At 44.2% G+C, this 26,070-nt stretch overlaps 1 long non-coding RNA gene across 2 annotated transcripts in view; it reads left to right on the top strand.

Moving 5' to 3' along the window:
* Positions 1-26,070, top strand: part of LOC138062105 (uncharacterized) — a 97,371-nt gene that overhangs the window by 20,207 nt on the left and 51,094 nt on the right. The window contains exon 1 of one of the 2 annotated variants that reach the window (XR_011136125.1): positions 21,035-21,180. The exons of the other annotated variant lie outside the window; for it this stretch is intronic. This is a non-coding gene — a long non-coding RNA (uncharacterized lncRNA). Of the gene's footprint in view, positions 1-21,034; positions 21,181-26,070 lie in introns of those variants that run through there. 2 annotated transcript variants of the gene reach the window in all.

Below are 26,070 nucleotides of genomic sequence, written 5' to 3' on the forward strand. Positions count from 1 at the left end.
TGCATTTTGGGGCAGTGGCTGTATGTTGTGACTTGCTTCAGGTGGTGAGCATGTGAATGAAAGGGAAACCAGTTCTTCACCCTGCCCAGGCTCTGCAGCCCTAGTCCACTCCATCTTCTGTGTAGCTTTAGCTTATTAACCACCTTGCTGTTATGTCCTTGAGTCAACCATTCCTGAGTGTCATCAGTGAGTGAGCTGCTGGCCTGAACCACAGCAGTGCACTAGCAGTATATCCCACTGCATGGGATGTGTTGCTGGAGTTTGCCACATCTGTGTCCTTGAAAACACATGCAGACAAACATGTTTGCATGCACATGTCATTGTGTTATGTCCAAGACTGAAGGATTTATTGTTGTGGTGTACTGAGTTGTTTCTCAAAGAAAACATACAAGGCAGCAAATCTAATCCTTCTTGCTAACTCATCTTTCCTGCTTCCCTCCCTCATCATCTTCCAGCAGCTCAGTGGGTAAGGACTGATGTTGTGGCTGTTATTACAGCAGTGTAAACAAAAGCAACTGCAGAGTGTTATTTTTTCATTTGGAAAAGGAAAAGGTGAGGGTGAGGAGGGAGAAGCTAGCATTTCAGATTACCAAAAAAGAGCAAGGTCTTTTTCCCTCAGTAAGGCTTCAAAGAAAACAACTTGCTAGTATTACCTGCTGTTAGGACCAGAGCATCCTGGCCTGACTCTCAGACCATGAGAATGCAGGAGATGTCCTGGGTCTGCTACTGTCTGGTGCTCGCTCTCTCTGGCAGTGGCAAAAGGAGGTGTAATGTCAGGAATGTGCGTTTGTAGGTCCTGCCCCATGTGCTCCTGGCATCCCCAGCTGTTGGGTTGGGCTTCAAGGGCACACCCCTGCCCCCTTCTTGTGGTGTCTCTACCTGTTGTCTGTGACCCCCTTGTTCCTTTTCCATGTTCTGTCCCTCCAACCTCCCTTGGCAGCAGTTTCCAGGAGTTCACTACCAGCTCTAAAAAGTGAGCTAAAACAAGACAATCTGGGAATGCTTCCTTTGATCCGTTTTGAACATATCCCCCATTAGCTGCAATGAGTTCTTTCTGAGGGATTTGGTCAGTAATGGTTCTGCACTGATTTATATCCTGCCTTTATGATTTTGCAAATCTCAGTCATTATTCCCCTTAGGCCTCAAAAATATTTGTTCTGTTCACATAAAGATCATTAAGAAGAAAGTGCATTATGCATATATATTACTCCAGTTGGTATTGTTTCTGGATGGGCAGTGAGGCAGACACCTGGGTGGCTGCAGTACTGAAGAATAGGACTAAAAGGGCCAGTTACTGTTCTTTGTACAGTAAAATGCATCAAAACATGTTATTTTTAATTATCCCCATAGACCCACAAAATCATTGCCCTGGTCAATTAATTTAATTACATTTTGGATAATTATTTTTCAATGATGACTTGGCTGACTGTAATAGTTGTGCTGCAGTACTATGACATGGGAGAGGCTTTGGCTTGAATGACACACACACAAAGTATCAGCAAAATACACATTTGTAACATAGACACCTGAATTAATGACATCCCTTTGGAATGAAATGGAACAATTCAACCTCTGGATGGGGGAGGGAAAAAAAGCACTTTGTGGTGACAGTAAAATTGCTCAAAACATGTCAAAAAGACTACTTTTCCCCTGTGAAGCCTGCTTTGAATCAGAATCTGGTCTAAAATTCAGGAAAGCTGTTAAGCATATGCTTAACTGGCCTGCAGTGGGATTTAACCACGTGCCTAAGTTGTGGTGAAAGTGCTTTCTGAATGGAAGTCCTTGGTAGCGGTATCTTTCAATCAGAGTAAAAACAAACAGATTGTCTGCAAATGCTCAATGAGAAAATGAACTTGCACTGATGTTAATCTCAGCATCCTCACTGAAGCAAGGGATGTGAAATCTGGAATTTACTAACGTAATTATAAACCCAAATATTTGCCAAGTTGGATCGGTTGCCTGAGATGAGGATGATGGAATGATCATTAACAAACAGCTAAGGACTAAGTCTTTTGAAGGTGATTTGTTAAAGTAATTGTGATCTTAAATAAAAGTAGTCATTATAATTCTGCACTCCTCACCTCCTGCACCCCCATTGTAAATTTTTGCATTAAAAAGTAGGAAGGAACTATTTTTAAAACAGTTAAAAAAAAAAAAAATCTTTGCAGTAGAATTGTCTCATTGGATCATGCTGACTTAATCAGCTTCATCATTTAGATGTAGGGACACTTCAGGAGGTATTTGCTGATTACTCTATCTAAAATAACATTTAAATGTAAATTACCCTACACACAAAAATGAAGAGAACTAACTTGTGCCCCCCAACACAAAATGTAATGGAAACACAATTATACATCAGAGCTGTTTGCCAACTTTTTGGACGAAAAGGTGACAGTAAATGTTACTGTTTCAGTTCCAAATCTGCCTCCTTGCATGTGCCAGGTTTTCTTCCTGCTATTGGAGTAACAGAATAATGAGGTGATTCCCAATGAGAGTCTAAAAATAAAGAGAATGGGGAGCAGGATATCAATGGAAGTTGCTCAAATATACCAGGAAAGAGCTAGTTTTGTGGTTTACTGACATATGCAGTCACCTCTAATTCTGTGCTGTTGTTCTTTGAAAATGTTCAGCTCATATTTCCTTAGGATATTTATTTGTTCAGGTGTCATCTTTTTCCAGTACTCATTAGTAATCATATTGATTCTTCAGCTTGCCCCCGATATGATCTTCTCTTTCAAGTGCACTTAGATCTATATGAATTGAGGTTGACATCTGTCTCATTATTTGGATGAAAATGGAAGTGCTCTGGCTTTGGGGAGCTCTGCAAACTCGAGTGAGCACTTCTGCTGCAACGCCCTTGGCCTCCCGGGTTTCTGCCCCATGTTGAGCTGCCCTTCTGCTGGAACGCAGCCATCCCTCATGTGAGGGCTCTGAAACACCCGGGGGGAGAGAGGTGTTTTGAGATATTGCTAAGCAGAAACTCAGAAGAAAACTAATCATTTTTGGATGTCCAGTTTTATTTTGCAGAACCAAGAGACTCAGGCTTTGGAGTATACAAACTTTCAGGGCCTTGCCAGGATTACTCGTCTTTATTTCAGTTGCTGTAGTATCATTTTTACCCACTTTTGCTAACGCGTCTATGATAAACTTTATTGTTACCTGTCCTTCATATGTCTAAAGTGCTTTTATGTTCCAGTTGACTTTTTCTTAACTTAGCATATTAATAGCCAAGAGCTAAAGTTTCTGGGGTGGTGATATGTGAGCAGTTAATCATATGTAAGAGGTTCTTAGATATTTGAATCCAGATAAGGAGCAAAGAAGCTTAAGGCTGTAGCAACATGTTCAGGCTATAATATTCAAAATTTTTAAAGGACTACTAATACCAAAAGCATGTAAGTCTCATATAGATATATTGTCTATCTGTGACAGATTGGCGTTATGAAATGCAAGCTAAGATTGCTTTATGTAGTTGAGTATAGAGGGTTTTTTTAAGTATAACTTTATAGTGGTTTAAAGCCTTTGGTCAAGTAGCTGGGTTTGATAATTGAGGTGATTTATTAGGGTGCACAACTCTTCAATTCACTCTTTGATATAAACAAGGTGATAAATTGAGTGCATGGGGACATGTCTGTTAAAAGCCAAGGTAAGAATGAGTGAAACCCCAGGTGCATTGTCAAGATTAATATGCTTGCTGGATAAAACTGGACTCATGCCAGCTAACACTGAGTGATGAAACAGGCTAATATGGATTGACTATAAACAATAGAAAAGCAAATAGCAATGAGCAAAGGGGAAAATATGAAATGTACTAATAAGTTGAATAACTAGATATCACAATTTCCATAAAAATGTAATTTTTTTAGCCACAGACCATTTCTATGTAGCATTTGAGTCCCCTCCTTTTGAATATGAGAATATTTTTTATTTTAATCTCTAAAGCATCTGGATTGATGGTGCACCCCTGGAATGACAGTAATGGATCCCCTATTGTTATCAATTTTGTTCAACAGATGTTAGTAACAGACAAGGAAGAAAAATGAGAGGAGATATTGGACAAGAAAAGCTACTTAATGTGAATTCTTTCACCAGCGAAAAGCTTATTATGGAAATATCAATTAGAAGAATTGGAGAACCAGCTTCAGAAAATTCTGCCAGTGCCACACTCAAAAAAGCAATCCTTCATTCAGGAAGGAGGCGAAGGAGATAGTCCGATTGCCTAGATGAGGGAAGAACAACGGCGTAGCTGGGTCAATGGGCTCGTGACAGCTCCTGGCTGCTACGGCCGTGGCTTTTCCTGCTGCTGGCAAACGGTCCAGAGGGAACCAAAGGGCAGCTGGGGCTGAGGATGCCCTTGGCATCTTGTTCTGTCTCACTGACTTTGTTTTCTCCATTTACTGTATAAATGGGGAGGCAGAAAGGCACCGGGTCTGCGTAAGGACACTGGTAACAGCTGTCCGCACTGGGGGGCATCACTTATTTAGAGCAGATGTATATAATAGTGCGTACTCCCAGAGCCACGAAAAAGGCACCTTCCCGTAAGCTATAATTACCATTGTCATAACTTAAAAGCACTTACATAAAAAAAACCAAAATACAGTATAAACCAACACAAAGAATAAGGAGCAGGCCAAGCAATTAAGAGCCCTTATAGCCTTACTAATCTTTACCCACTGTCAAATACAAGCGGAAAAAGATGTTCTGTGCAGTAGGACTGTATTGTAAGATTTGGGCAAATTAGCGTAAGGAATTTTTGAGTGTTTTAGAAGTGCTATCTAAGTTTTATAAACTGTTAAATTGATTGAAAGCTGTGTTTCATTCAGGTCAGTCAGGAGAGCTGTTTTCTTGGAGGGCTGGAAAAAGCTCTAGTTAATGTTTTCATCAGCCTGCTGTAGAGGTAACAAATGAGCTGTAACCTGAAAGTCTTACTCTTTGGATGAGGCTGCTTATTTTAGGAAAGTTGTACTCTCTTGGCTTTTGCTCTTTGCTGTTAACACCACTTGGCGGAAAGGTTTCCTAGTCTTTTCTGTCCAAGGAGAGAGTTGAGCTCCTTCCCTTCCCATGCGGGATGCAGAGGGCTCGCGCTGGCCCAAAGCTTGTGTCCAAAGTGGACTGTGTACAAAGCTGCTGAGCTGCATCGTCACTGAGAGCATGTCTTCAGAGAAGACTTTTTCCCTTGGGCCTGTGCAAGCTCACAACGGTGTTCATGTGAATTCTTAGATGCAATTAGACACAAAATAGTGGTGAATCTTTTTTCTATTTGTGAAGGATGACTAACGAAGGCTATCAGACATCCCACTTTAAAAACCTTTCTATCACATAAAACCCCTTCTGTCATCTCATTCCTTATTTTATTTCATTCCTTTTCACCTCATCTTTCATTTAATATGAGCTGTCAAAAGCAGGTTTTGCTTTATTTTTTAAATCTTTCTGTCACATTTGCTGACAACCCAAGAGACAAGATTTTTCTGACTAAAGCTTTAGGAAATGTAACTAGTGTGTTTGTACATGTTTGTTTGAAAATACTAAGTGGCATTAGTCAGTTCAGATGAACACATTTACTGGAGTGGTAAAATAACTATGAAAGTTGCCTTTTCAATGGTATGTTGATGGATAAAAATTGTTCTGATTGGGAAATTCCTCTGGCTTCCTGAGGACCAGAGTTTCAACCACTGCTTCAGTTCTTGTTTTCTTCCATAAAGTTACAAGAAATGATTTCTCTAACATGATGCAAAAAGTCTAGAGAGCCTTCATTCATGCTACAGGAGTTGTTCTGGGAATGCAGGAAGAAATGTCAATTTATCATGTGAGGTTTACAGGGAACATGGCCCCGCGGATGTATGTTGGGTTTTGCTAACTGTTGGCTCTGACTCCGTCCCAAACTCCTGCTCAAGCTAGGAAGGCTCTAAATCCATGGTGCCCTGACAGGTATATGAAAAAGGGTCAAATGTAAAGAGGAATTTGTCTTTTTCTTTTAATTCAGATCCAACAGCTTTCAGCAGCATCAGGCCATCCTTCAGCTTAGAAGGCTGCATGGCCTAAATTTGCTCTGCCACATATTATGTGCAAGTGCACCACAATAATGTAGGAAAACAGCATGAAAGGTCTAAATGAAAATTCTAATTGATTTTTTTTGAGTTTGCAATCATTCAAATCTTTCCCTATGTAAAACAAACATCTGTGCAACATCACTATTGCAAAAAACAAAACAGAAGAGGAAGAAAAATAATCACTTTTATAAAAACAGTAAATGAGTCTTGCTGATAATGTTCCACTTCTAAATGGTTTAGAAAAAGATAATAAATGTTAATAGATGTAAACAGCATGTAACATGTAATATGTATGTAATAACATGTAATAATGCGCTGTAGGTGGTTGCAAGGTGTAAAAATGCTTTAGGCCAAGCATTAACTTGTTGGACAAGCAGCTTACAATACCAGGCTTTGAGAAGAGAAAAGACAGGCGGAAGGACAGATTTTGACTCCTTGACGCGTCCTCCCCGCTCTTGCCCAGCAAGCGCGGGCTTGTTGGCTGTTGGGGCGCAGAGCTGCATCGTGCAGCTTCCAGAGTAGATGCAGACATCTCGGAGGGGAGGACAATGGTTGTATGTCTGTCCCCTGCAGACAGACTCTCCTGTATCTGTTCCCTCCCATAACATAAGGATAATAGTGTTACGTTGCCTCACAGAGTTTTTTGAGGATACCTATTTGAAAGACTGAATCATGAGGAACTGCAGTTGGTGGAGACAGTAGACCCCCAGATGGTGGTGATTCTGTAGCAGTACCTTTGGCATTAATAAAGGTGCTTGGAGAACAGATAGGAACATTCATTGCATGTGAATAAATATATATATGAGCATCTGCATGAGTACATTCATAAATGTGCATGGGGTATTAATCCATTTTTGGACTAAGTCAATAGTTGTAGAAGAAATCAAATACTAAGGAAATTGAGGAAAATGCTCAGATTCATGCAAAAAAATCTGAACACTGTAAAACAGCCGTAGTGAACTTTGTTTAAACCAGTGGATCTTTTGGAAAAATATTAAGGGATGTAATCAAACCAGATAAAGCAGCAAATATTGACAGTATGGATTGTCCAAAGCTCCTGAAGTAAAGGAACTACATTGTAGTTATAATATTTTATGGTTGACTTTTGCACTGAGAAAGAAAGGCCAGAGCTGTGATTCTTATGCATAGAAAAACTATGTGACTGGAGATACTGATGGAAGGGAAAGAGGTGGCTGGCTTTGCATTAATGCTAGCGCTCCGTTCCTGAAAACAGCTCCGTGTGCACCAGTCCAGGGCCGTGGACTCACCTCTGCCCCTATCAGGAGTCCTTTGCTGAGATGCCAAGCTTGCCCAGCCTGGGAGACGGGCCTGCGGCCGGTGCCGTACGCTGTGCGGCCCGTCTGTCTGTGCTTATGGCTCGACCCTCTCAAGTCTTGCTGCCAAATCCCGTTAGTTACTGAGTGTTTCCAGGTTTCTGTCGGCAATCCTGAAGGCAGCCTCTATTTGGGTATTTCTTCTCCCTGAATAATTTCAGTGGCTGCTAATTACTAACAGCTGGGGGGGAAGTTAACTATTTTCTCTACCTTCTGCAAACGCCCAGTTGCAGGGGCGGATGGAGGTGCGGCGGCCCCTTGCCCGCGCGTCCTCGGGCCCTCGCTCCGAGGGCTGGCAGGTTGCTTTATGCTCTTGGAGCTGAAGAGCTCGGAGATTAGCCGAAAGTAAACACAAAGGAGTAATAAGCGTGATCTAATTGAAATTTCCTACTGGATTTGAATGACTATTCAGAGACACTTCTCTCTAAGCCCCAACTGTCTGCCTTTTACTTACCTTCGTTTTGGAGGTTGAAAGCTGTTGAGGTACAGTAGGCAAATACCTGACCTTCAAAACAACAGAGAATGGAAAAATTTAATTAATATGCCTGCTCTTTAAGCATGTGTGGTGGGTGGTATTTTTTGGCTGCCAAAGCCCTGTGCTGTGGATACGAGACATCAAGGCCATGGATATTTCAGCACACGTTTTATCAGCAGTGCAAACAGACACTTAACACCAGGCGTTTTGCATACAGAGCTTAATGTATTCGCTTCAGCATGTTATTTTTAGCTCCAAAGTGCAGTCGTGTGGACGGCTGATCTGTTTGTGTTGCCCCTGTAGATTGCAGACATATGTTGGAGTAAAAGCGGCAGGGAAAGCATGGCTGAGACAGACATGAATCCTTTTAGGATCAATTATTGACATGCTCCTTGGAAAACCACGTTGCTGAATTTGCTGTGCCAGTGAGGGAAGGTTAATGCCTTGTGTTAGCTAATGAAACACGGCGTCTCCCACCAGCCACGCAGTGGCGTGTTTAATTCCTTGTGTGCTGCAGGTGGGTCCAACGTTCATATGTTTAAATGCAATGTAAGTACTGAAGAAAAATAGCAAAAAGAAAAAACCAGAACAGTCAGGCCAGTGAGAAGATGCCGTTTAGTAACATCTTCAATGTAGTTACTCAAATCCATAGCAATAGACTCATTAAAATGTGCTTGTACTGAATGTAAACCAAGAAATGATCCAGAATAGAGTGTTATTACAATGATCATAAAATGGAGTGAACAAGCACAATTTTTGTTTTAATGTAAATTGTTTTTAATTCTATCATAAATCTGATCTCAGAATCAGTCATAAAGATATACACTTGAACACAGTATGTTTAGCAATATAAACAACTCCAGTGTGTGTTTGAAAACCACAGTTGGGAAAGAGGAACCTTTGCACTGAAGGGAATATTTTGTTCCACTTATTTTTTTTTCCCTAACTCTTTGGCTATATGAAAGCATCAAAAATGCCTTGCATCAACTCCAGCCAATTAAAAGATAGTTTGCAGCTGCAAGAACAAAAAAAACCTTTAAAAAATGTTTGTCTCTAATGAGCTTCTTTATCTTATTTGATGAAACAGGAGAGCCCCTTGCGTAAGGGCTCCTGTTAGTTATGGTACTGGGCCAAGATCAAAGCTTGGAGGATCAGTTTCAGTAAGTTTCTAATTGTTCAGTTTCTTATTCACGGTTTAGTCAACTGTCTTCAGTTAGGAGAAATATGTGCGGGAGTAGAGGCTTCTAGCGCACTAGCTTGGTATCTCTCTCTTCAAAGCAGCAGCAGAACATGCTCACTTCAGGTGAGAAGGAGCATTTGAACAGGACTGAAATCAAACACTTGGGCTTTTTTCCCTGCAGTAAAATAGTTTCAAAGCAAGCTGCCTTGCGAATCTGTGAAGAAGCAGACATTGAAATGAAGAGACCAGCCTTAAGGGAATATAGAAAAAGAAAAGAAAAGACATCCTGATTCAAGGAAAAAGTTTAAACGGAACTAAGTCCATCCTAGAATTGTATTATAAAGCAGAAAAAATAAGGGTATGCCAGGATTTGATTCCACATATATTCCTGTTTTGTTTTTCAGACTCTAGCTGTCTCAAAGGGATTTCTGCATGTACTCTACAAATATTGTATACACCTTCTCAGACTCCTTTTTCCTCCTTAAACAAGTCAAACAAAAACCAACAAAATCGAGCTTCAGGGCAGAATGGAAAAGTAGCAGCAAATCAAATTGAGCATTGCTATAGATTTGCATTTCTTATTCACTAGAGGGAGTAAAACCTGGACAACATTATAATGTATTAGTATGTACTACTTGTGTTTTCATTGCTGTTTTTAGAACTAAAATTCAGATGACTTGTCATTACTGTTGCTGAAATAAGTACAAAATACTTATGAAAAGACTCATAAGCATCTATCTTAAATGCAGTCATTTTTGTCAGTGGCTCAAAACTTATAAATCAGTTGTAACTTAGATATTGTGAAGGGCCCAATAAAACAAGCAGGAAGAAGCCACTGTAAGTAAAATTCAGCTGTGGCGCTCCGGAATGGTTAAGGCCTTGAACAATATGAAGAGAACATAACCCACTCATGCAAGGACAGGAGAAGTAACAGTATGTTATCGCTTGCAAGACTTGGTGCAAGTGACTGCAGGGTGGTGGTTGCCAGCACGTGCAAAGGCATCCAGCCTTCTCTCTTCCATGGTCAGCTGAACTTAGGGAGGAGAGAGGAGTCACAGAGAAAAAAAGCATTTCCCCACTTTGCCTAACCTGGGAAGGAATTGCCATTGTACAGGATTCCTACCACCGCTGTAGCGCAATGACTGATGTGAGGAAGCACAAAAGGCACCAGGTCTAGCTTTCATCAGCTTTGGCTGTGCTCCCCAATAGCTGCAAAATTCGAGTCTGTTGCCAATAAATGTTGATGGAGAAAATCACTTTTTCTCCATCTAGTTTTCAGTTGTTGATTTGAATTAGGCATGTGCCCTGCAGCTAGGTACAGAGCAAGGCTACAGAGCATGATAAATGTCATCATCATCTGCCTCGGCTAGCAGAAAACAAATAACTTCCAGTGCGTTAGCCAGGCTTGCATTAGCTATGCTAATGCCCTCTCCAGTGGCAAAGGCCCTGCTGAAAATACTCTGTGCTAGCTTGATAAATGGAGCTGCCTTTATGAATAGGTTATTCAATGATATACTGCGAAGTTTTAATTATTTCCACATGTGCCCTGGGTGCTGTTAGCAGATACTGCAGTAAAAAGAGTGTGTTGGGGAGTGTCTGGGTGCAGCTGCTTCACTGCTGATGGGTTCATAAGTCAGTCCTGCAGTGCCCATGTCCCATGTGATGTGCGGCGGGCGCTGCTCGTGGAGCAGTGAACGGGGGCTGCCGGCTGGGCTGTGGGCCTGCGGGCACCTCTCCCTTGTAGCACTGTAAGCCTTGAGAATTATGCTTCCAGTGCCTTTTAATGTGAGCCCTGGCTCCTCCTGAGGTGGCCCCTTCCAGGCCAGAACTTCACTTTTGGTTTTGCTATGTGGGCAAATGGGGCTAAGCATGAATTTGTTAGTAAAAAGCACACACGGAGCTTGCGTGGTAATTTGCTTTGCCCACACATTCTGCAAATGGTGTTCCAGGTCAGCGGCCAAGAGGGGGTAAATGCAGATCGGCACAGGAAATGGTCTATTTTATTACCCAAGCATCCACACTTGACAGTTTTAATACCCTACCCACAAAGCAATCACTCAGGCACCCGAGTGCCCAGCTTGCATGATTTTACTGCTGAGCAGGAGGAGTATGGATTTTTACTCCATGTTCTCTAGGAAAGTGTATTGATTCAGCACAAGAGACATCAATAGGTCCAAGTAACTGAATAAAGACTCTGAAGCCAGTCTTAAAAAAATAATAATAATAAAAAGTGCATTTGATGAGTGGAATGAGCCATTTGTTATTCTGAAAGCCACACTGGTCACAGCATTTGCATTCTTCACTGAATCTTTGACTTCTCTTATTGCCTTTCATACAGCTTTCCTCCCTCCTTTTGGGATAAAACTTTCTAAGATAAAGGAAGTGTGAGTATAATCATAGATTAGTGCTCAATTTATTATCTGCCCTTGTTTCTGGAAACTTTTCAGTGCTTTTTGTTTTATCCATAAGTTTGGGCTCCCAAGTAGCAAAGATACTTTCTTAAAAATATAGCATTTCTTTGAAATGCAGGCGAAGAAGAAGCTTCATACACTTTCATTTCTGATTTTCATCAAAACCTTGTTCTTTGAAACTTTCTGATTATCTCCAGCTTGGAGACAGCTCTGACAGTTGCATCTGTACTCTCTGTTCTCCAGTCCTCACCTCTTTTTAATTAAAAGGGACATTAGTCTGAAAACAAAGGTGTAGAGCAATATTTGGAGGAGAGCCTGAACTTAAGAAAAACATTGTTGCAAGCTTATATTTCCTTATACCTTATTGTCTGTGAATTACAACATGTTTACGTTGCTTTGCATTCCCTTAAACTTGGCTGTGCAAGTCCTCGAGCTCCCGTGGAGCTTCCTGCAGCCCAGCTAGGCAGAGACAGAGCTGGGCAAGCACGTGCTGGGACCCCTCCGTCCTGCAGCCGAGATCTGCACTTGTCCTTCGCCCCTCATCCTTCACTTCTGTTCGCCTCTTTGCCAAATTATGTGGTCAGGCTATAAACCAGGTGTGTGAAACCCAACTCCAGAGAAATACGCCTATGTTAAGCTGGTTTGTATTTATTTTCTTTTGTTGATTTGATTTTGCCCTGTATTATGGAACTTCTCCATTTGGAAGGCCATGAAAATTCATGTTAATCTGAATTGCTGATTGTACTTTATTCTTTCTCATTGGACATGCCACTTTAAGAACTTTAAAAGTTTGCCAGTTAAGGCTGTATTTTTTTTCCTTTTCCTTTGCAGTTCTCATTTCTGTGAGTTGCAGATCATTTAAAGGAGCTCAGTGGGCTGTGAAGATCAAGATATGAGCCATGCAAATTTTACATTATCGAATTAAGATGTTGAACATTTAACTTCCCTGATGTAGGGGTCAGACATACTGAAAGTTTTAATGGGTCATAATAGACCATATCACGTGGCACATGTCTGCAAGAGCGCAGATGGGACTTAGAAATGCACCCTGGCCTCATTAATCATTTCCAGTTCTCTTTTAGCACTGCAAATTCTCTTTCATGAAGGCATAACTTCTGATGAGTTTCCTAACTGATGGTCTCTACTTGGTTACCATACCACATCCAATTAAAGAACTAATTATGGATTTAAAAAAAGAACATCTGTCCAATCCCTACTTGTTTTAATAACAATTCCAGTTTTCAAGTTATTCCTTACAGATTCTTTCCTCTGAAGCAAAGCTTTCCTTTTTATTAAACTCTGTTGTGATGCAGGTTTCAATGCAAACACAGAATACAAAGAATTTCTCTTAGGTTTTAATCTAAGAGCCACCCTGTAGAAACGGCCAGCGGTGAGGTAGGTACCCCGTGGACACAGGGTGCGCTCCTCTTCCCTCAGCCCGAGCGAGAGGTGGCTCGGTGCCTTCTCCAGAGCTGCAAAGCAAATCTGTAATGCTGAGGACAAAACCTATGGGACAAATCGTTGCCTGGGGTAATCTGCTACAATCTGTTAAATTTAGCAGGTTCCAGCTGGTCTGTCATGAAGGTATGGCCTGATGAGTCCTAATTTCTGCTCCGCACTTTGGGCATAGTATGGGATCCAGACAGCCGATCTGATCATTAAACCCTTTTCTTCTCAGAGTTATGCCTATTGCCTTATTCGGTGCTTTATGTTCCCTCCTCTACTTTAAGCTCTCTCTTTTTCTCCACTTCAACAAATTGGCTCTGCAAAAGAGGCAGAAGAAAATGGAGATTGTCTTTGGTAAAAGGAAATGGAGGAAGTCGAATGATCCTGCTCAGCGTCTCCCTTCGGAGCACGGCGTTGCTCCGTTGGAGAGTCCCGCACGCGGTCGGCAGCGATGTCTGTTGCTAACAAAAACAAGGACTAACGGGACTGTTATTCCTGTAGGATTAGCCGTAACACGGCAGCGCTCTTTTGGCTCCTTTGCCCCCGTTTCGCGCCAGCAGCAGTAGCGTCCCGAGGGTGGCAGGCGTGAGATGCGTTTCCTTCCTTGCGGCCGAGCACCCTGGCGCCAGCCCGGGAGCGCTCAGGGGCTGCCGCCAGTGGGGACTTGGGTTCGCTCTTGCAAATAAACGCTGCCTCTCTCCTCTCCGGACCCGGGATGCCTTTCTGAGGAATCGGGAGTCCTGTGCGTTTCGGGTACAAAGCTCAAAAGGTGCCTGTGAAACTGAGCCTGGGCGTCCGCAGCAGCACCGAGAGGTCTTCGCTGGAGCACAGCCGCGCAGCAGGCGTCGGAGGACGGCACGTGGGCTCGCCCTGCTTTTCTGCCCTCTACCCCCGTGGCTAGGAGCGAAGCTGGGATAGCGTCCGGGCGCGCGATGAGGGGGGCCGGCGTCGCTGGTCTTTGCTCTTTGGAAGAGGAGCAGAGCAGGCGGCGGCGGGGAGGGCCAGGGACTTGCTCGCGGCGGGGCTGGGCGGCCGTTGGGGTGTCTGCAGGGCCACGTCCCGCTCCGCTCGGCAGCGGGCGCCCTGGGCCTGGCCCCGGCCCCCGGCGCGGAGGAGCTGCTCCGCGCCGCCAGGCGGGTTGCTGCCCTGTTAGTTTTTTCACCACCTGCGGGTGAATTTACTCGTAGGTGAGACTTGTGAGCGCTGGTGGAAAGAAAAAGCGTTGCTCTATTTCAAGCAGGGTATGATCAGGCAGGGAGAGTATATAAATAAAGCGCCTTGCACGCGCTCTGGCAGTCTGGGCTTTGCAGCCGCTTCGCGCTTGTGCGCGCGCAGAGGAGAGCAAGGCTCTCGCAGAGGACGAGTTCAGCGTTGGCGAGGAGGGACGGCCGTCTCCGGCTCGCTCCTGGCTGCCGCGGACGAGCCAACGCTGGTAGCGACTGGAGCGTCAAAAACCATGCAGTTGGCAAGTGAAAAAGAGCGATTCGTTTCCTCCCCTGTCTGGGTGTTATGCCATCAGTTTGTATAGCTGAGTTAACAGGCATGGGTTGTTTTACTTCTCTATAAATTACCCTTTGCACAACTGTGTGCTTTGCACGTAGCAGCTGCTCCTTTAATCATCTTCCCTTCTGGCTGTGCGAGGTGGCGGTTTGGTGGCCTGCGCCCTGGGCAGCCCCGCTACTGCGAGCGCATCCTGAAAATCCCGTTATCGCTTGCAGGCAGCGCCCGGGAGAAGGGGTTCGGCCTGCCCCTCGGCCCTGCTGCAGCGCGCCCCCCTTTCCAAACCCGCAGCGTGGCCTGGGGGGCGCGAGCTGCCCCTTAGCCGAGATTTCCCCTGCGCGAGGCTAGGTGCTGTTTGTCGATAGAAAACTGTAGCCGTCCACGTGATTTTTGGTGAGAGGAAGAGCATCTCCTAGAACGTAATGAAAAATATATTTCTGTCTGTGTCTAGGTTATATTTTTAAAAGCCCGGAGGAAGGAAACCTGTTATTTCCTGCTAAGCTCTATCAGGTGTTCATCTCTCTTGTGCCCTCTTCCCTCTCGTCCACCCCGGGACAGAGTCCTCCGTGGTCCTGCCCCTTGGCCCTCCTTTCTACCCCTGCCCGGCGCAGGAAAGCCGTGCCGGCGTCGCGGAGCCGTTCGCGCCCGCGCTGCCTTGGCACCTCTCACTGAGGTGATGGGTTGTATGAGCCTTATTTAACAGGTCACGGTTATCCTAGTTGGAGGCAAATTGCGAGTTAGAAGGTGACTTTACACCGTTTCTTCCTGCGGGTATGATACTGGCTTGTTGGCAACGCCTGCATTCAGACTGGAGGAGCTCCTTGCCCTGGTCGAGGGTCATGCACAGGCTCGCAGATGGCCGGGGCTGGCAAGGACCTCTGGAGACTCCCTGGTGCAACCCCCTGCGCAAGTGGGGTCAGCTGGAGCATGCCAGGCGCTGGGGCTGGTTGACCTCCTGCTGGAGCAGGAGACCGTCCCAGCTTTCAACCGCTCTGTTTACAGTATACAAAGGGTTTTTTTTTCCATTCCTCTCCAGTGCTACTGCAGATTTTTGCAATTAGGACATCTTCATTAATGCCCGCTTTCCCCCTTTGTAAACGTACTAAATATAAAGGGGAGAAACAAAAGAAATATTCACTGACAAAAAGCTGTAATTAACCAATGTCAGATGCCTGCAATATAAATGGGAAATCTGAATAAAGACAATAGCATCTATGAGTTAAGGATATGAGTCAGCCTGAAGTCGGCGTGGAATGTAATAGCTGCCACTGGATTGTCTCCAAAACTTAATGCTATACAAAAATAGGCTTCTATTTGTATTACGCTAGTGAGGGACATCCTACGCAGGCTATTTGGCCTTAGAGAGACCTGCACGTTGGCTTGGAGAATATTTCTTTCTTTGTGATATACAAGCATTTCAAGACTTTGACTTTGAACTCCACATTCAGGAGCAGTCAAATCTGAATTTCATAAAGGATATGCTTACGCATCATGAAAAAGTTACAGCTGGAGCACTGAAGGGAACAAGGTTTGATCAGAAACTTTGAAATGCTTTTTAAAAAAGAACTTTCAAGTCCACAACAGAATAGTATTCAGTTTTTATTTTTCCTGGAGTTTGGGATGTGAAATGAAGTGTTCTTATGTCTTTTCATTACATACCTTCTACAAATCTCTGATGTGATCTGTATTTCTTTCTTGAAAGAAACGTATTTCACTGGCTCTGTTACTGATTTGACCCGTGATGTCCTCTCTGCTTCCTTTCAAGCAACTGACTCCTCTAGCAGAAAGCACGTAGGCTGAAATGCATGCAGGTAGATGGCACATGAGTGGCTTGATTTATGAGGAATAACAGCATCCAGGAGTACTCAGCAACGTTCAGAACGAGCAAGTCAAGCCTTATGCTGTGAATGTTAGTCCTGAAAGATCCCCATACCAGCCTCAGGTCCCACGGACTTCAATGTCACTTCAAACCCAGTTACAGCCTGCCCAGCAGGTATGCACACGGTATCCCAGGGGATTTTCTGTTCATATAGCTTAAATTAGCAGGTTTCTGCAGAATGCAATAGCACTTGGAAGAAATTACTCCACAGATGTACACAGTATTTTATAGAGAATGATAACCGTCCCAGAAAATTTAATAGGAAACTATATCCCTGTTACAGAATTCTGCAGGGTGATTCGGCAGACCCGAAGAGAGGTTATCACTCCCCGTTAAAGCTGGTGGAGTCTGGGTGAGCGTGTCCTGCAGAGAGCATTAGCTCCTGCTGCAGGCTGGAACTGCTGCGGTCAAGGTTAATTACAACTTGCATGGACGTAGTCCACGTTCAGCTGAATTCTCGCAACAGAGCAATCAGTGAGCGTGTCCTTCACCTATCAGAGGGAACAGATGGCAGTGATAATCTTTAATAGGCTGTCATAGTAATCAAAGTAATGAAGCATCTGCATGTTTTCACACTGTAGCAGGTGAAAGCAGAGTCTCCTATCAGTTCTGATGCCCTGTGCACAGCCAGGAAGAAAATTGGCCTTGTTTAGTTTGGGGAGTGTTTTCTTCCTCTTTCCTTTAAGCCTTGCTCTAGTAGCTGGTTTCTTGTCTCACAAGCTAAAAAGGAGTCGGCGTGTTTCAGCATCTCTGTGACATCTTGACTGGTGAGTTTGAAAGCTGCTTGTGCTTTTTCAATGATCAGTGTTTCGGAGGGGCAGAGGAGTAGCTAGTGTGAACGACTTTGCCTTCAGCTTGCAGAAACCGTTGTGCGGTGGATGAGGCCCACAGGGGAAAGCGCCAAAGAACGGACGAAACATGACCAAGTTGTAATTTAATTGGAAAACCCTAGCAGAACCGTAAACAAGACCAAACTACCTAACTCAAGGGACGCTGAAGAGAAACGAGAACGTGCTGAATTCAGAGAGAAGCTCCTGGCAAAACGCTCGGATCCAGGTTGGGTGGCCATGGGAAACTGCAGGGCAGGAGGGTGGGCAGCCTGCTCCCACCTGCCCCTGTGTCTGTGCGCTCCCCTGGGCTGAGGCTGGAGGTGGCACAGGGTTATCCAGGTAGCTCTATACCACAGGGAAACCTCCTTGCCCCAGAGCAGTCTAGAGAGGATCTGTATGGTGTTGTAAAAGGACCATCTATCAATCCAAAATTAACTTCAAGACTTCCAAAGCACTTGCAGTCCTAGAAGGGAGGAGGACATATGCCTTGGGCACCCTCTTGGTTCACAGGTGGTTGGACCTTCTTTGAGGTAGCTGAAGTAGGGGATTAAAAGGCCTAAATGTGACTGGCCCTGGGGGAAGTTAATGTCCTTTTGCAGTGCTGGCTCTCTTCCAACATCTGCCTGAATAGAAAGAGCTGAACCTGCAAACTGTTGCTTTGAGCAGGACTCCAGAATTAGCCCCTTGCTCTCAGCCTCCCCGGGATCTTTCTATTCTCAAACTGAATCACAGAATGACAAGTTTGCAATTAAAACTGCAGACAAAATAACCATAAATCACACCCTGCCACAGCTAGATATCCAGCAGCTGAAGAGATATCTGTAAATATATCCTGACTGAAGTTCACAGCAATAGGCAAAGACAATAGGGTGAGGACAGTGCACTAGACAGTGAATTATCTTTGCCATCTGCTTTCTGCTAACACCCATTTATAGAAGAAACTAACATTTGGAAACACTGAAAGCTGATCATTGTGCCTGTGGAATAATTTTCTACTGGATACAATTAATCATTAAGCCAGTAGAACTCTTATCCTAGCATTGCTCTAGGTGCTGCTGAAATTCCCAAGTTTAGCAAGCAATAAGTTTTTAAGGGATCAATAGCATAAGGGACTATGCTCAAGGTCACCAGAAGTTCTCAGGTTCCCCTCAAAAGTGGAGCGAGGAGCTAGGATGACAATTCATGCTCTACAAGAAGCGGACAGCCATTGGGAACTTTTAGGAGAAATGCCTTGATTTCTGCTTCCATGTTCAGCTGATACAGCTTGTCCTGACGTAGGAGCTTGGAAGGGGTTTGGCTGGGCAAGGAGGCAGATGGGTGAAGCAGGGATTCCTGCTGGGCCAGGTGCCGTGCGAGTATGAAGCGAGTGGATCCCTGCTCTGAACATACAGAATAAGTCAGGCAGGCTCAAGAGCAGCTAGTGGTAATTACAATCAATTACAGTTGATTAAAAGCCACAAGAAGCCAATATATTGCAAAGAAAAACAAATAGCAACTCTGCAAAAAATGTAATCAATAGCTAGCCAAGCAGCAAACAATTAAAAGGGAAAAAATGTCCCCATACTCCCTGACTTGCATAAAATTCATCCTTTGGCTTCCCAGAACGTGTGGTTTCCAGGCAGCCTCGCGGGCTGGTGCAGGGGTTGCTTAAGGCAAGGGCTGGAGATGCAGCCTGGGAGCGGGATGCCTCTCTGCCTGGAGCTGGCCTGCGCCCCGCGATCCTCGGGCCGCGGCAGCTCCTGGCGTACCGCGCGGTGCCCGTGGCACGCTGTGTGCTGCACGGCACAGGCACCACCGGCGGCCTAAAGTTGCTTTCCTCTCCGTGAGGAAGTAAAGGAACTGGAAACTTTGTGCCGCGTGTGGGGCTTGCACAAAACGCTGCTAGCCACCTCTGGGGTTGCGAGCGTGAAGCCAGCCCAGCGTCGAGCAAGGAAGCCTTGAGGTGGCTGTCGTGGCGCAGCAGCCCTGCCGTGGTCCCGACAAAGCCCGCGGGAGCTTCCAGCAGCTCCTCGCGCTCGTAGTAAACGCAGACCCTGGTGTTTTTACAGCGCTTTGCGGTGGTGAGAGCTGCGGTGCAGGATGTGCTCCTCTTCTTCCATTAAGCACCAGCCTAACGCATTGATGTTTTCACCGTAATACGGAGGCGCTGGCGGGAGCCGCTCTGCGCGTCTGCGGTGCTCGGGAGCACTAGAGCTAGAGCAGGACCCGCTGTGCCCGAGTAAAATTTCAATTTTACTGAAAATCTTTGTCCTTTCCTCTGTTTTTCAAATAAAAGTATACGCAATGAAGGCAGAATTTTTGCTACCTTCCCCTGTGTGCGTGACCTTCTCTTTCCTGCCCCCTTCCCTGCACATGGGGCTCTTGCTGCTCCTGCTCAGGATGTCGTGCGCCTTTTGCTAGCTCCCAGCATGTTATGACTCAGTGCCTTGATTTCTTAATGCTTATTCATTCATTTTGTTGCTCCTTTTTGCCTTCTCACTGTGATTTCCATATGGCTTTTGACATGCATTTGGATGCAGAGGAAAGGGTCTTTGCTCTTGCACAGCTAGGTGTACATGTTCATATGCATTTTTGGAACAGCTTTTGAATATTTAAAGTAATGTATCAGTGAAAATCAATGGTAATATGGCTTGGGGGGAAAGATGGAAAAGAAGATGTAAGGGTTTGGAGTTTGTCTGTTGAAGCACCTTTCAGGGATAGTTTTAGTACCAGACTCTTGACAAAGGTTCTCTGACCTTGGGGCCTCGCTGACAAAAACATCAATACAAAACATTAAAAAGCTGAACGCCTCCTAAGGAGATGATGCTCAGCCTGGAGTTCAGGTGCAAGAAATGCTACGTTTATGGGTCCTGCAAAGCATCACTCAAACTGAGGTCCAGCCCCTTCTCCCCAAAAGCCTGGGCTGCTTTGCTTAATGTGATGGAAAGGTTGGTCTCTACCATGAAGTCACAAAGAGAATTTTCTATGAGGAAAATTGAGAGTGAGCAAGACGTTATACAAACCATTAAAAATTTCCTTTTTTTTAGCAACAGCTTCTGGCAGGAGGAATAATTTGGAAGCAAAGATTGTGTTTTAAGAGAGAGCAGGAGCCCTTGATCTGAAACTAATTTGTTGTCAAAAAGAGTTAAAGGTTTTTAAGTTGAGCTTCATCTTGAGCAGTACAACACAGTGTAAATATATCTACCAGTTCAGCTTCTCCACTCTGCCACACCAGCTTTATGCTGTTCTGAATCCACAGAAATAAGATGTAAAATGGCGTGAAACCAGTGAGGCAGGTCCACCATATTTTCATGCCTGTGTAGCTCCATATGCTCTGGCTGAGAATCGGAGGTGACTCGAGTCAGTTTTGAAAAAGCACCAAACCAAGTAATAGCAGAGGTCCAGGTCTGCCATGGGGTCCTGCTGATGTTCGTCATGGATGGGGGTTAGAGCTGAGGTCTTGGACGCACAGGCCTGGGGCAGGAGTAGCAGCCCGGACCCCAGCAGTGCCCAGAATGGCAATCCTGAGCTCTCGGCTGTGTGTTTCTGTGACATTTTAATTCTTTTGTCTGTAAAAACAGCCATTTGGACATCCCTCAGAGGTTGAAACTCTGTGGTTAGGAGTGGAATGCAGATTCCTGAATTCTGCTCCCAAAGGCAGCCGTGGCGCCTGGTGTGGCCAGTCCTTGCCTGCCGTGAAAGGCCTCTTGCACAGCCACTCAAAACCTTCCTAGAAAATGAGCAAAGGAATTAGATGAGGGGTGGTCAGGTTATTTATTGCCAACAATTTACACCAATAAGTTTGATATTTTTGTTCGATAAATTGTTTGCAATTGCTTTTTATGTCATTAGTTGTCCAGCCATATAAATAGCAGGATAATGCTCAATTAATGACTAATGCAGTGATCCGCACCTTCTACCCTCAGTTGTCCGTAAAGAAGTGCTGCCACTGTTGTTTCACTTCTGGGTTGAGTATTGATTGACCGGTGAATTGCCCACACAACTAGCAAAGCTTCTGTTGGTCTGTGATCGTCATGAAGGCAAGATTGATTTCAGAACAAGAGTCAGTGGGAAAACTTGAAATGAGATCTCTTCCCAGGTAGGTGACGGATATAGCCAGCAAACATGCAGGGACGGACCCGGGCGGTTCTGCTCCAGCCTCCCTTTTCTGACCGCATGCAATGCCCTGTTATGATACGTGTCAGCACTGTAGCTGGGCAACTCATTTAACCAGTGCATACTGCCTCTTGGGGACGTGGGCAGTCACGGGGTGTCCCCCCATCCTCGGACAGAGGGAGGTGATGGAAACCAGAACTAATCCTTCAGCTGGAGTAAATGGTGCATCTCCACCAGGGTTTAAGCAACGGCTGCATGCTGGTGCGGGGGTTCCCGGCTGAAGTAGATGGATAGGGCTACGCTGACTCCCATCAGTTACGGCATCGGATAAGTGTCAGGATTACTTTATGTTTTCTGCTGAAATTGCCTTCCTCTCTCTGCCTGGAGTCATGATTGTTGGTCCTCTATTGGAGGAACCAAGCTGTCATTTATAAAAGTTGTGTTGCAACACAAGTCATTTCTGGACTGCCTGACAAAGAGCGGGATGGCTGTCAAATTCCTGTGTGTGCTGAGTAAACAGGATCACGTAATAAGGACTTAATTATAAAACCTAATGGTGTAAGACTATTATGATTTGTGGAAAATTGGTCATTAACTGCGGGTGTATGAAAAACAAACATTTTTCCCTGACACTTCCACTCAGCCACGCTGAACAAACACATGCTGGAAAATTTAGAAATGTAACACATTATTTGAAGCAGTTAAACATGATGTTTGTTTTTTTTTTTTTTTTAACTGAGCTCATTTCTAGTTGCTGAAGTGAGTTTAGCTGACAAATTCGCAGCTCAAATTACACCACAGTTATAAGCATTTTTCCACAAAACAGTTCTGACCTGTTTAGGGCTGCAGTTGGCAGGTAGCAATGAATGTTAACTTCTGCGGCAGCCTGAAAAAGCAGCTTGATCAGGAGAAAGGATTTAACTTTCCAAAACCTACAGACATCCAAGAGGCTGGCTCTTGTTTGAGATTAATTCCCCCCCACCACGTTTTTTCCTCATGTTTGAAATGAGCTGGAAAACTCCCAAGCTGGTGTTACGTTGGATTGACACGTGTTGACGTTCCCAATTAGCCTCTTGCATTCAAGTTTGCATCTGATCAAATATAGTATTAACAAGAATCAGGTCACTTTTAATTAGCTGCAGTTTACATAGTTGATTCCCCTCCTCCAGATACATCACTTCTTCTGATATTAACCAGCAAGTAGTCTTTCTCAGAGCAATTATCCCATCAAAACTGGTTGTTATCATGGTTAACAATTTTCATAGTAATGCATTAATTGCCCCTGGCTTACCCACCTTCTAATCAGCAAGGTAGATGTTAGTTTCTGAAAGTGATTGATTTCAAGGGACTTAGCACTTAATTACATTTTAGCAAAGTCTGTTTTGAATCCTTAGAGAAGAGAGACACTTTCTGTTTGGCTTTGAACTTATCTTGTTGAAGGGATCTAAGTAACTAAATTATTCCATTCATTCTTAAGCACGCTCGTCATGAGATTGTGGCGTTTTGTCACTTCTGATTCATCTTTGCCCAGAAGAGCTCACCCCAATTGTAGGGTTTGCATTAATAAGTAAGTTTGCTTTAAAAAAATAATGATTATGTTATAAATATCTGCATGTCAGGGATGGATAGAGTGATCTCTCAAAATGTAATTTGTATATCAGTCAGTTAACTCAATGGTTTGGGATGAAATGTGCTATATAAATGCAAGATCATAATTTATCTTCTTTCTTCCTGTGTCTCAACATAATTGCACCTTTATTGCCCACTCTCACTCACCAGAAACAAGGACTGCAGGGAAGGCTGGGTCAGAACAAGTGTCCCTCTAAAGCGGTATCTGTCTCTGGCAGCACTTGGCCTCGCCGGCTTCCCAGGGAGTTACAAAACCCCTCATGCAGTGGGTGCTGGAATACGCTGCCGCCAGAAACCTTTGCCTTTTACTTTCTCCACTGTGGTTATCCAGAGGTGGCATTTAACCCAGAAGCATGATATTTACATTCCTTAGGTTAAAAAAGATACAAAACCGTTATAATTATCCTGGAGAGTTTGTTTTCCTCCTAAATGTTGCATCCCCCTTGTGTTTTATAAACCCATGGGCGCAGCATACCCTTTGGTACCTAATTCCACTGCGCTGTATGAACTGATTTCTTTCAGCACTTTGTGCCACTTTCTAGTGGTGTTGACAATTCCCATTGGGCTTGTTTTGTTATTGTGGTACAAGAGAGGGTAAATAAAATTTCCCTTGGTTGTCACTGCTGCAAGTCCGAACATAAGGTCCTCACATAAAACGTAGGGTAAAAATAGGTATCTTTGTTTATGTGAGAATTGATGCAAGCCTTTCAGGACCCTCAGTCAGATACGAGACAGTGCATAAGGGGATTTAACCAAAGAAATTCCTTATGACTGCAAGGACGCAGGAAGGCCACCACCACCTGCCTCGCTCCCAGGCTCCTCCTGCTGCACTGGCTTGGAGATTCATTGCAGCATGTTGGCAAAGCGCTCGGCAGAGGATGGTGTGCGGGGAGCGGCTGTTCTGGGGCCGTTTCTGGATTCCCACCAGAATTTTCTGTTTCTTTCCCACCACTTGTCTACGACGAAAGGCCTTTGCTCAGGGATCACAGTCACAGCCACATAGGTGCAGACTTGTTACAAGTTGCTTGCATCAATTTTTTCAGTGGCACAGGACTGCTGTGATGATCAACAGGAGCCACTGTCTGATTCCCCTTCTGTGCTTTTGAAAATCACTTTTGTTATTTTTCAGAAAGGCTTTAGTATTATCAGCCTGCAACCCCAAACCAAGAGATCTGCAGCTAATGGATGAATTTTTAATGATTTAAGCAACTTGGGGAATAGGAGGGAGGAAATGGGTGGAAGGAAACCATTACCAGCCCTTTGTTTACAACCTCTATGAATCTCTTTACAATCGGGGTCTTTTAGGAAAGAGGAGAGAAGTGCAGACAGATCTGTCTGTTCCTGTCACAATTTTGCCACAGGCTTATTATTTCTTCTTAGAAATGGTCTCGTTAATCAAATGTTCTGGGAATGCATGTGATCAGTGGTATCAAAATCACTAATCTTCATTAAGAAGTAATGAAAATTCAGTCCTTGTCCACAGCGTGCTAGATCTTACATCAGAAGACATTTTCCCATCTTCTTCCCACCTCTGAGCCAAACTGCTTTAAGTAAAATTACACAGGAAAAAGAGGTAAGAGCGTCAACTCAATGTGAACAGATTATTTTGAAAGTTATAATGTGAAGATTCATAGAAACAAGTGTGATTAAACACAATAGGCTCAATTCTTTGCTCACTTATACTTGAACTATCCAGTTACTGTCAGCACCGTTAGCCCCATCACGCTGGTGCATGGGTGATCAGCTCTGCTCCAAGCTCATGTTGGAAGAAGTAGTAAGGGTTATTGAATTTGGGTTCAATTGAATGGGCTCATTATTGAATGAGGGTTATTTAAGTTATGGGAGGGAAGAGGCTTCTATGGCTTTACATTCCTTCTCCCTTTTGGCCTTTCCCTTTTCACGTTTCAGGTGCAAAAGCATTGTGTTATTAGTAAAAAATCATGTCAAACTTGCATGCGTCTTAAAACATTGTTAGCTGTACTTGTAGGAATTGGCAAGAGGCAGTAATAGAAACCGGGAGCTGGGTAGCTTAGGCTGCTCTTTTTCCATTTATTTAAGAGTAGATGACAAGCAAAGCTATTGCCATGTTTGTCAAGACTGAAGAGTTATGCGTTAGAGATAGCGCCAGTCATTCGCAGGTTCCAGGAGAGCACAGCCAAATTCCCAAAAATAAAGTGCACGTCTTATGTGGGCTACGATTGAAGATACGAAGTTTGAAATAATGTGGAATGCTTCTTATAGAGAGATAAACATTTGGGGTCAGCTGATGTGTCCAAATCCAAGCATAGGTACCGAATCAAAGGCCCCAGTAGTCACCAGAAAGAGTCCTGTTCTTGGTGGGTACCTCCCCTTATATTCACTAGGGATAAATTGCTGTAACCAGCTTTAACAGATTTGGATCAAGCAAATAACAAGCATACAAGAGAATGAGGAACACAAGAAGCGAAGCAATTCAAGGCAAAGAAAATCATCCCTATTATGTACCAAAATATATCTATGAAAAGATTTATTCTGACAAAAGACAGCGATGAGAGTAGATCGAACTGCGCACTGATCCTTCAAAGCTTCTGTGCAACGTATTTTTGAGGCTGTAGTGCAGGCAGCCAGAGTCCCAACCGCTGAGCTCTGCTTTGAGCTCTTTCCCGACTTGCAGTGTACTAGATGCTGGGCAAGTCTCTAAACCTGCTGAACTCGCCCCCGTGCTCAGCTGACCGCCCCTCTGTGTAATGCCCGTATCAGTCCTCAGCGCGCAGAGTGGTTGCAAGGCTTCCCAGATAATGGATGAAAGGTGCTTTGCAAGTTCAAAGCATTATCAGGGCTAACCCTTCCTCATGTAAATACTTGCAAGCCTTTTGCTTTCGTCTCCTGGCCCACCTCATGCCACGGTCAAGAGCTAATACCTGATTAAACAATATGTGCCACCAAGAGGCTCATCCTATGGAAAGGAAAGGAGCAATTTTTGTGGTTGTCTTTGCAGTTTGACTGCATTGGAAAGAAAAGCTGTGGAAGGGGAGGGGATGGAGAGGGAGTTTTTATACCTGAAAAAATGATAAAACTTTGATAGCTTTCAAGTCACCTCAAATGGCAGACAGGCAGCTCAGAGAAATGTATAAAACATCAAAACACAATGGAAAACAGCACCTGAGAGCTCCAAATATAGCTGCTGCTATCTAATTCATTCCTAAAGCAGAAAGGAAAAACTTCTTCCTTACATGTTGTGTTATGGCCCCGTTTCCCCATGTGC

Source organism: Struthio camelus, chromosome 24 (genome assembly GCF_040807025.1).
Source record: "Struthio camelus isolate bStrCam1 chromosome 24, bStrCam1.hap1, whole genome shotgun sequence".
Taxonomy (NCBI): domain Eukaryota; kingdom Metazoa; phylum Chordata; class Aves; order Struthioniformes; family Struthionidae; genus Struthio; species Struthio camelus.